Genomic DNA, 12,453 nt, shown 5'->3' with positions numbered 1-12,453 from the left:
CCAAGATAATAGAACGTACCACATTTGTTCCTTTGTCTTAAAAACAACCCTGTATTGACTGTTGTCCAATGTTTTAAAATACTGGTTTCCTATATTTGGTCTTATTTCTTAATTTTTAACTGTAACTGATTAGATCTAGTCCTTGTTATATCATCATGGTCAGAAGTGCAAGTATATAATACTTATTTAAAGAGAGTTCATGTTGTAGCTGATGATGAATTTATAATGTTAAAAAAAATTGAATGCTTTCATATCTATGACAGTTCAAAGGCATAGGTCTTAACAACCAACCCATGCCTATACTCTTGATCTGAGTAATTTAATTACCTAAGGGTAAAAATACTCAGTTGCCTTGAAAATATAATTAACTAAAACAGCCTATCCCCCAATCATGCTATCTAACTAAAATGTTATGTTACCAATGAAAATTCTACTAAAAATGTTTGACCAATATTACTTTTTAAGATTGATAAAATAGCTCAATAAATATCAGTTTAATTAATATTTGAAATTTCAATGTCTCTATTTCTAGTCTTATACTAAATGGAATTTTATCTGTAATCGTATTTTGATAGATGCATCTTAAGTAATATATATTGTTGTTCTAATTATTTATCTCTCTCTCTCTATGCATCCATCCATCCATCTATTTATTTATTTATACCCCAATCCTATTTCAAAGGTCCCCGGGTAGTGCAAATGGTTTGTGCTTGGCTGCTTACTGAAAGGTTGGCATTTCAATCCCATCCAGCAGTGCTGCAAAAGAATAGCCTGGCAATCTGCTTCTGTAAAGGGTGCAACCAAGAGAACCCTATGAAACTCAGTTCTACCTGTAACACATGGGGTAGCCATAGGTCAAAACTGACTTGAAGGCAATGGGTTACCATCCTATTTAGAAATGATTTATAGTAGTAAAGTGTCATTGTAATGAAAGTTTTTGATTTTGTTAGTTGCTTCTGAGTTGAATCCAACCCATGCAGACTCCATATGTGCAGAGTAGAACTGCTCCATAGGTTTTTCAAGGCTGTGGTCTTTTGAAAGCATGTCCCCAGACTTGTCTTCCAAGACATCTCCAGGTGGGTTTGACCTGCCAACCTTTTGGCTAGTAGTCGAGCACTAAACTGTTTGTGCCACCGGGGACTCTGAGTAATAAAAGTAGAACTGGTAATATGGTTGGGATTTATCAGATAATAAAAAGTAAATAAAGATACATGAAATATATGATCAATGGTCTCCAAACTAACTATGTCCTATCTAACCACTTATAATATTTGAGTAAAAATACATTCCATTCAAATCTCTCAATTTCTATTGACCCACATATATATATGGATACCTAGCATTCTTTTTAAACCAATACTATTCAATGCTTTGAACAGTAGTGGTTGACCATAAGCCCTCATAATATAGTTTATATTAAATTTTTGCTATTAGAAAAAAGAAAATAAGAAGTAAAATAGAAATATTGAATCTTAAAAAAAATTTGTTCAGTAACATGCCCATATCATTATATAAGCTGAATAAAAATGTCTTATTTTGATTATAATTTGGGTAATTAATTAACAATGGCAATGATTCAAAAGCAAAAATTGGCTAAAGGGCTGCCTTTTTAAATTGCAATATTCATTATGAAATAAAGTGTTTACAAATGAAGTTAATTCTATACTGGTTCCTTTTGTCCTTGAACAAATTTAATGGGATCCGTAACATATTTTCCTTGGTTTTAATTATGCACAGTATGTATTTTTGATGTTGCCAGTTTTCCTAAAGAATAACAAATGTTGCCTTTTACTCAAAAGCATTGTATTTTAAAGGTTTTCTTTTCCCTGTAACAACTGTTAAACATGTTGACACTCACAATATCCCAGCATGGCTAGGCATCCCATGGATGTCTTTAATGTTTAAATGTTCACTTGTTAAACACAGTATAGAACTTACCTCAAACATTAAAACTATACCATTAACTCTAGTAGAATCTGAGAGAAGACATGATGGATATCTGTTCAGTGTTGATTTTTTAAAATACTGGTGTATTTTTTGTCCTATATTTTTTTTTCTATTTACCATTTACTCAAAATCACAAGTATTTGTGTACATGAACGTTGGTGTGTGTTTTTGTCTGTTTATACCTGTGCGTGTGTGTGCACACGTGCATGCACACATCAAGGAGACATAAGTTTTTTTTTTTTTCTTTTTATGACTCGAAACACTCCAGGCATCATCCTTAACAGATGCCTTACTCTACAGAAGGCATGCTATTATTGACTTTAGTTGAATTAAACCAACTGATGTATTGTTACTTAGGATATTGGTTTATACTCTCAACCAAAAAAAAAAAAAAACTACTATCTTCATCTCTCTTTCTTTCTTGTATACTCATTTATGGTCAAGCAAATAAATGTGCACATAAAGTTAAACCATTACACAATTTTAAATACCTTCTTATTGTGTCTTCTGGATGATCGTTTATTCCCTTTTTCTTCTGAATAATAAGAGCAGTATATGAGCTACATAAAACCCACATGAAGTAGATATATTTTAAGTATAATGATGACCTTTTTTCTCAAGTAACATTAAGCATCAGTGGGAAATTCTAGAAAGAGTTTTATTTTAATTCCTGTCTCTGAATGAAACTCCCCAACATGTTCTCTAGAACCCTATCCATAAATGTCACTGTCAGCTGGGTGAAAACACTTCCAAATGGTTTATTCCATGAGAAGGAGATATCAGGAGGAAGAAACAAATTTAATTGTCATAAGCACTAAGGTAATGAGCCCTGGTGGTATAGTGGTTAAGTGCTGGGCTGCTAGCCGAAAGGATGATGGCTTGAACCCACTAACCACTCCATGGGAGAAAGATGTGGCAGCCTGCTTCCATAGAGATTACAGCTTTAGATCACTATAGGGTGATTCTACTCTGTACTATAGAGTCTCTACGAGTCAGAATTTACTCAATAGCCATGGGTAAGCTCTAAGATGTAAGCTATTAATGTGCTTATTTTACAGAGATAGAAATTAAGGCTCAGAAAGACCTGTCAAAGATCAAACAACTAATAAAATGTGAATCCAAAAAAACCCACTGCCGTCAAGTTGATTCCGACACCCTATAGGACAGAGTAGAACTGCCCCAAAGAGTTTCCAAGGGGTGCCTGGCAGATTCGAACTGTTGACCTTTTGGTTAGCAGCCAGAGCACTTAACCACTATACCACCAGGGTTTCCAAATGTGAGCAGGATCCAAATTTAGGACAGTACACCAAAACCAAACCATTGGCATTGAGTTGATTCAGACTCATAGTGACCCTATAGGACAGGCAGAACTGCCCCATAGAGTTTCCAAGAAGCAGCTGGTGGATTCAAACTGCTGACCTTTTGGTTGGCAGCAGAACACTTAACCACTGCATCACCAGGGCTCCTTTATCTGTGGTTTCTCTTTCCTCAGTTTCAGTTACCCACGGTCAACTGCTATTTGAAAATGTTAAATGAGTACATAATATGATGAAATCTAATTGCATCCTGCTCTGTCATTCACGTAATCTATGTTACAGTGCATTGTTAAAATTATTCTATTTCATTATTAGTTATTATTGTTAATCTCTTACTGTGTCTAATTTATAAATTAAACTTTATCATAGACATGTATATAAAGGAAAAAACATAGTATATATAGGGTTTTGTACTATCTATGGTTTCTTAGAACTGTTCCTGTGGATAGGGGAGACTACTCTAATCTGGCCCCAGAAGCCACGCTCTTAATGATCATGCTAGTTTACCTTCAGGTAGAATAAGGAGTGAATGCTCAGAGTGAGTTGTGTTTTTTCTTTTATGAGGAAATGGCATCTGGGGAAAAATTATAGAATAAAATATTTTCAGAGGGGCAAGACCCACAAGGGAACTTTCAGGTTCAACATAGAAAAGAAGTACCTAGTCTCTGTCTTTGGAGAGAGCAATAGATAGAGTCAAGATGGTGTAACGGCTCTCAAAATCAAGGAATGGAAATTTAAGCCAGAGGCTTAAAAAGCAAGAGAAACATGTTTTTAGGCAAAATTGCTTTATAGATATTTTAAAGAATGTGACAGGTGGCAATCTTAAGGTCTTTTCCTCTAGGAACCTCTACAACCCTCAAGATATTTGGAAAAGAATGACCTATCTGAACAAATTTAAGGTACAGAAAGATTCATGCTGCCACAGTGGCTAACAGACCATCACTTAAGAATCAAGGAGCCAGGAAATCAGTGGGAAGGTAGAGAGCCTGATCAGAGAAAAGCAGCACATTGAAGCTTGAAGACCCGATAGCAAAAAATAGAGGTATCTGTGATTCGCCACCCCTTTTCTGGGGCTGCTCCCCTAATTTCTTCTCTTATGGAAAAGTACAGAATTTTCCATCTGGAAAACAAAATCCTGGTTATAATTTATTCATATGTCCTGTGCTTTCATATAGCAGAGGTACCCATCAAGCTACAGGAACAGCTACAGAATTCATGATTGGCCAAAGTAAGTGTGCAAATTAATGCTTAATAACAGGCCTCCACTGAATATTAAAGTGCAATTTAAATAATAATTAAATGACATTAAAAAATACAAGCTGTCCACTAGGAAACACGAAGTAGGTCTTTAACGATTTCTCAAAACATTATCAGGCTTCAAATGTCTATTTGAGCCACAATAATTTGACAAAAGGTCAAAAGGAGTCAGATTACACATAAGCATCCTCTGCCCCCTCACCCTCAGCCCCACAGGCGGCTACTTAGCTGCCTTTGCTTTTCCCTCTGGCATTGTGCCAGAGTTTCTGATCCTAGTTTTGTGACACTCAGGAGTCTCTTAGTACCTTAAGGACTATCAGATTCCCATAATGAAATTAACTTTAGTTCATTTTAATTTAAAAAGCAAATATATGTCAGGTTGTACTTTTAGGAAGAGAAAAATGACACTGTGAAATTAAAAGTCCTTGCCTCTTGGCAGGCTGACAGGGCTGACCTTGAGCAGAAGTGCAGTGCCTTCGCCTACTTCATGCTAATCAGCATCCACTTCTCAGGAGTTTACTGTTCTCCATCGCTCTTAACAATATTGAATACGACAGTCATCATTTATGGTATACAAACTACATTCTAGGCACTGCCCTAGGAATGGTATGCATCTCAAATCTGTAACAGTGACCCTGCAAGTAGGCAGCTGAATTCTCATTTTGTTATTGTTGTTAGGTACGGTCTAGTCGATTCTAACTCATACCAACCCTATGTACAACAGAACAAAATACAGCCTGATCCTGCACCATCCTCATGATCGTTGCTACATTTGAGTCCATTGTTGCAGGCACTATGCTAATCCATCTCATTGAGGGTCTTCCTCTTTTTCCCTGAACCTCTACTTTACCAAGCATGATGTCTTTCTCCAGAGCCTGATCCCTCCTGATAACATGTCCAAAGTACATGAGACAAAGTCTCGCCACCCTTGCTTCCAAGGAGCACCCTGGCTGTATTTCTTCAAGACCAACTTGTTCCTTCTTCTAACATTCCATGGCATATTCAATATTCTTTGGTAAAGCCGTAATTCAAGTGCATCAATTCTTCTTCAGTCTTCCCTATTCATTGTCTAGCTTTCGCATGCACAATAAGCAATTGAAAACTCCACGGCTTGGGTCAAGCACACCTTAGTGCTCAAGGTTCCGTCTTTGCTTTTTAACACTTTAAAGAAGTTTTTTGCAGCAGATTTGCCCAACACAATACGTTGTTTGATTTCTTGATGGCTGATTCCATAGGCGTTGATTGTGGATCCAAGTAAAATGAAATTCTTGACAACGTCAATATTTTTTCCATTTATTATGATGTTGCTTATTGGTCCATTTTTGTGGGTTTTTGTTTTCTTTATGTTAAAGTGTAATCAGTATTGAAGGCTGTGCCCTTTGATCTTCATCAGTAAGTGCTCCAAGTCCTCTTCATTTTCAGCAAGCAAGGTTGTATCATCTGCATATTGCAGGTTGTTAATAAATCTTCCTCCCATACTGATGCCTCATTCTTCTTATAGTACAGCTTCTCAGAATATTTCCTCAGCATAAAGTTTGAATAAGTATGGTGAAAGTATACAACCCTTATACACACCTTTCCTGACTTTAAACTATGCAGTATTCCCTTGTTCTGTTTGAATGACTGCCTTTTGATCTATGGACAGGTTCCTCATGAAGACAATCAAGTGCCCCAAAATTCACATTCTTTGCAATGTTATCCATAATTTGTTATGATCCACATTGTTTCATTGTGCTTGAAGTATTGAAAGTACTCATTGAAGTCAAGCTGGCATCATTTTGCCTGCTTTCCTTCTCCTGACTCTTTCCTTGAAAACCTTCTTAGTGTTACTTTTTCTGATCATGCCTGCCTCTCACTGTTATTTAGACCTCTTCAACTTTGCTACTTCTGTGGGTTTTTTTTTTTACTCTTCCTTGAGATTTCTTTGTTGAGAACATTAGCTTAATAGATCCTTAGCTTATTGATTAGCTAAGTCAAATGTCTCTGCATAGTCAATAAAACACTGGTAAACATATTTCTGGTATTCTCTGCTTTCAGCCAAGATCCATCTGATAACAGCAGTGATATCCCTCATTTCATGTCCTCTTCTGAATCTGTCTTGAATTTCTGGCAGTTCCTGTCGATGTACTGCTGCAACTGTTTCTGAATTGTCTTCACAAAATTTTACTTGCATGTGATATTAGTGAATTCCCTATTTACAGACCTGGAAAACCTTTTAGAGAAGTTAACCCTCTTGTCTAGAGATCTTTGAGTAATAAATGAATTGGCTAGGATTCAAAGATTTCTCTGGCTGCAAATCTCTTTTTAGATGCTAATGAGGAGAGACAAATTCTTTTCGTTGCTGTGGTTGTTCTTCTCTTTTTAACCTTCGTCCAATACGATGTTTAATTAAACATTAAAATCTACCTCCAAAGCTTTGCAAGGCAGGCTAGCTCTTCAGGAAACACCAATCGGATACAATGAGAAATTAAATGTTTTAAATCAAGGAGTCAAAAACAATTTAAGCTGATTGGGAGGAACTGGTGTGGTGGAGGAGTCCTTTATGGCAACAGACATACTGGACTAATTCAGACCCTGTAACTGAGTAATCAATAAGCTAAGGATCTATTAACCTAATGCTCTCAACAAAGAAATCTCAAGGAAGAGTAGAAGTAGCAAAGTTGAAGAGGTCTAACAGTGAGAGGCAGGCATGATCAGAAAAAGTAACATTAAGAAGGTTTTCAAGGAAACAGTCAAGAGTAAGAAAGCAGGCAGAACAATGCTAGCTCGAATTCAATGAGTACTTTCAATACTTCAAGCACAATGAAACACACTTCACATTCATCATCTCATATTACATTCATAAACGTTAGTAAGAAACCCAACGTTGTTCGTTCTTCTGCTAGGGTTTGAACATAGATATGACTGGAGCCTGTAGGTGGCACAAATGGTTAAGCAACCAGATACTAACTGAAAGGCTGGTGGTTCAAATCCACTCAGAGGCACCTTGAAAGAAAGGCCTGACGATGCTGGCGATCCACTTCTGAAAGATCACAGCCATTGTAAACCCTATGCGCAGTTCTACTCTAACACATATGAGGTTGCCGTAAGAGGAAATTGGCTGGACAGCAACTGGCTTGTTTGTTTGATTTATGTCTGACTCCTTGATATTTCTTAATGCCCGTGATAATTAAAAGCAAAAGAATATTCATTAAATAAAATCAATTTTATAAGTGATCAGTTCTTTAATGACTAATAACTTCAGGGATTAAAATCACGTGTAGCCAAATACCTCATACTACATGTCTTAGTCATCTAGTGCTGCTATAACAGAAATACAAGTGGATGGCTTTAACAAAGAGAAATGTATTTCTTCACAGTAAAGTAGGCTAAAAGTCCAAATTCAGGGCGTCAGCTCCAGGAGAAGGCTTTACCTCTCTGTCAGCCTTCTTATCAATCTTCCCCTGGACTAGGATATTCCCTGTGCAGGGACCCTAGGTCCAAAGGACATGCTCTGCTCCTGGCACTGCTTTCTTGGTGGTATGAGCTCCCCCCTGTCTGCTGGCTTCCCTTTCCTTTTTTATTTCGTGAGAGATAAAAGATGGTGCAGGCCACACCCAAGGGAAACTCTCTTTACATTGGATCAGGGATGTGACCTGGGTAAGAGTGTTACAATCCCACCCTAAGCCTCTTTAACATAAAATCACAATCACAAAAGGGGGAACAACAACACAATATGGGGAATCACGGCACAACCACATTGATACACACAGTTTTAGGGAGACATAATTCAATCCATGACATTATGAAATCCCATGCTCATAATAGTAGAAGTTTAATGGAAACCATGGCGGCATGGTAGTTAAATGCTATGGCTGCTAACCAAGAGGTCGGCAGTTCAAATCTACCAGGTGCTCCTTGGAAACTCTATGGAGCAGTTCTACTCTGTCCTATAGGGTCGCTGAGTTGGAATCTACTCGATGGCAGTGGGTTTGTTTTTTGGGTATATTATAAATCTGGTGTCATCAAGAAAAGTTTCCTCTTTGTTTAGCAATCTCCTTTTTTAAAAGGTTTACGTAATGCCTCTGCTAATTTTTTTCATTTTTATTATTGCTTAATTAATACTAGCACCTTTCTTCTTCTTTTTTTTTTTTAATAAACTTCATTCATGTAAAAGATGAACTCACGGACATTTCATTTGTAGCTATAGTAGACAGTTCTCAATTATGCCTAACCAACATACCACCCTACTCTTGGTCCAAAGAGCCCTGGCTGCAAAAACTGTTACTCTTTCGGCTACCAACCAAAAGGTGGATGGTTCAAACCTACCCAGTGGCCCTGCAGGGAAAGACCTGGTGATCTGCTTCTGTAAAGGTTATAGCCATGAAAACCTTATAGGGCAGTTATAGTCTGTCATATGGGGTCACTATGAGTTGGAATCAACTCAATGGCAGCCAAGAACAACTCTTGGTCCATTTTCTCACACATGAACCCTGCTTTCCCAACGTAAAAGTCCAAAAACTCACATCTGCAGAATTCTCTGCATCTGGGTACAGGCACAAGACCTAATTTCTGCCAACTTAAAGCACCCATGAAGACAGGGATTTTGAAGTCAGCAATTTGAGGAGGATGCCACACACTCAGAGTCCACCTCCTGGAAAAGGCAGTGACAGGGATGGAAGTGCCAATGCCCGAGGAGACCAGTTTCAATGTCCTAGCAAAAATTATTTTTTTGCCTAAAGAATTTGCACCCGTCCCCACCTGCCCCACCCCTGCTCACCTCCATCAGCCCGTCTCCTCCTGTGGTTTGGCATTCCTCATGGTGGAGTAACTTGCTAAGCCTGTCTTTAGCCCTCCAGGAAATCTGAACCTGATATGCTCGTCCACTTGAACCTAACATATGTATCTGCCAGATCTAGTTAGCATAGATTCTATTGTTTACAACAAAGAACTCTGAATGACACACCAAAGAGTAAAAGAGGTACAGTTGAACTTGGAGCAGTGGTATATTGAAGAAGGGTGCTGGTTTAGTGATAATATGACTTCTGGAGATATATTGAGGGAGCACTTTATCTTAATATTTTAAGCTCATAGAAAGTTAGAGTTTTAAAAGACTTAAGTGATTGCCCTAGTTTTTACACCTTTGTTTTTATTGCTAGGAAAACTGTAACTTTAAGAGGTTAAATGACTTGGCCAAAGGCAATACCACTGAATAAACCACAGAGAAGGGACTAATTCAGTTCTCCTAAATTGAGTTCAAAAATTGGTTTTGCTTTTGGTTTGGTTTTGTTTTTCCCAAAGATTCTCTGCCTTGTTCAGAAACAAGATAGGACAAGAATGGTGTCTTTGCCAGCTCAGCTTTGGAACGTCCTATTCCTTGAGTCCGTCCACTTGTCCAGTGACAGAGAAATCAGAGCATTTTACTCAAGTGCTCCTGTGTGTTGAATCCTGTTTCCTACGCCAGGTTCCAAAAAGAGCCTCACAAAGTTGCATCATATGCAAGCGCTTCTCTTCTCCTCCAGTTGCCTTTGTATTCGCTATAAGAATGAAGGATGAGAAGGCCATTTAGCTTACGTATGAGTTCTATTTATATAGAGCTTTATACTATTTTCACATATCAGCAGGTCATTACGACTCCAGGAAGATGATGGCACTGCCTTTCACTTTGATTGATAAGTGGAATTCTATTCTATATCAGAGGTCATATCGTACTGTGCTTAAAAAATGGCTCAGAACCACTATCAATAAGTAATTACGTCCCCTTGAGCAACCTATTACTTAGTGTTTTCCAAGCCTTAATTTCCTTGCTTGTGAATTAGAGCTAAAATAGCATTATCAAATAGTGATACTTATAAGAAACAATTCATATCAAGTGCACATATACAGTAAGCACTTCATAAATGCTAGTTATGGTGCTCAAATATACATTTAGAACACAGATATTTACATCCCTCACTGTTTTAAGGAAATTCCTGATTCAATGATCTGCTGTCACGGTGTTCAGCCAAACTCAGCTATATACAGTAGAGAGTCTTCAGCTTAGAATATGTCTAGAATATTGTAAATTCTCTTCAGCTTCTCTACGTCTAGCAGAAGCAGAACTGCCACCTCTGCAGAAGGAACTGTGGGGTGCCTCAGATGGGTGAAAAAGACCAAAAGCAATTTCAAACATTACTCATTAAAAAACAAAGGCAAAGCTCTCAGATCCATTATACAGAAGATGCCACAGTTGAGCATCGATCTTTAATGTGTCACCAATAATAAACATTTGGCACTACATTGAGTTAGGACAAGGCCCAAATCGCCTAGATTTTGGTAAGATATCCCTCCATGTCTGACATTGTATGAATATAATGTTAAATGCTCTGGCATCTTTTCTTTCAGTTTTTAGACTTCAACTTGCAAGTCCTGCTGACTCTGCCGTCTTACTCCTCGGGGCTTTCTTTTTACTTTCCTTTCTACAGTGAACTTTCATTTCGATTATAAACAAAGAGTAGGTCAGGAAGTTTTCCTAGTGTACCATTTCCTTTTCCAGGTTGTAACCTCCCCTAATATTACAGAGGAATTGCCCTGACCCTTTCTCAGGTTTGTGCCTGCCTGTTCTAATCAGACTGATCTGTATCTTTTTTGTATAAAACTCATAGGAAATAAGGTGGTGAAGCTGCTCGTGGGAAGATACTATGTTTAACAATCTGCATTGCTAGGACATGTTAGTTTAAATCTCATAGGCAATTTACTATCACTGCTAAAGAATCAGACTAGATGTAAAAAAGTTAGTGTGAATATATTTTACTATTGACACGTTTCAATATGAATGTTTGCTATCTTTTGGCCCACAACCCTAATCTGTGTGTAAATTATAATTCCGTTTCCTATCCTAACCCCGTAGCCCTGGTGGCAAAGTGGTTTTAAGAGCTTGGCTGCTAACAAATAGGTCAGCAGTTTGAATTAACCAGCCACTCTTTAGAAACCCTATGGGGTAGTTCTACTCTGTCCCATAGGGTCTGTGAGTGGGAATCGACTCTACAGCAATGGGTTTGTTTCCAGTATCCCAACCCCAGCTTGTTCCCGATTCATTCTGAGGTTTTTCTGGCATCACCATTTACACTAACAAAAAGACAGTTTGTCTTAGAAAGGTCTTCCTTGTTTATTGAACTTGGAGTTGAATTCACAATTGTATTTTCTGTTCCATATCATTTTTTCTTTGTTACTCAAAGTCTAGATCAAAACTTGGCAATACTGCAGCCACTAGTCACAAGTAGCTATTTACATTGAAATTTAAATGAATTAACATAAAATAAAATAAACAATTCACTTCTCAGCTGCACTAGCCACATTTCCTGCCTGTACTCCATAGTCACCTGTGGCTAGTGGCTACAGTATGGGGACAATACAGAGTACATTCCTATCAGTGCTGGAAGTTGTGTCGGACAGCTCTGATCTAAATGTTACATCAACAACAGGAAAAGCAAAGTGATACTAATATCATTAATTAAAGGTATTTATTATTTGTGAGCCCGTTAAGAATTTTTTCGTAACAATTTTGTAGATGGGGTACTGTTATTATTCCCATTTTAGAACTGAGCAAGCATGACTTGTTGGGATATAATTATAAACAATTTAAATTGTGTCTGCCACTGTTATTGAATATACTCTGTAGAACTAGTTTTTTTACTATGTGGAAGTTCAGACAGTTCCTAAATTTTCTCTTCACTCAAATAACAAAATCCTACTATCACTTTAAGTCACAAAACACAATATTGACTCTGTAACTGGAAGTTCCTTTGCGAAAACCCAAGCTCTGAAGCTTATTTAAGTTAAGGCTTCTCTCCTCCCACAGCTCATGCCCATGGCTGACAGAAAGACAGCATGTCTGGCATTTCTTTTCCTCCTTCATGAACCTGCTAACCATGGGGTCTGAGCCTCCCGAGTTGAGGTGGCAGAAGGAAGAAGA

Source organism: Elephas maximus, chromosome 5 (assembly GCF_024166365.1).
Source record: "Elephas maximus indicus isolate mEleMax1 chromosome 5, mEleMax1 primary haplotype, whole genome shotgun sequence".
Lineage (NCBI taxonomy): Eukaryota > Metazoa > Chordata > Mammalia > Proboscidea > Elephantidae > Elephas > Elephas maximus.
This window is presented reverse-complemented; position numbering follows the sequence as displayed.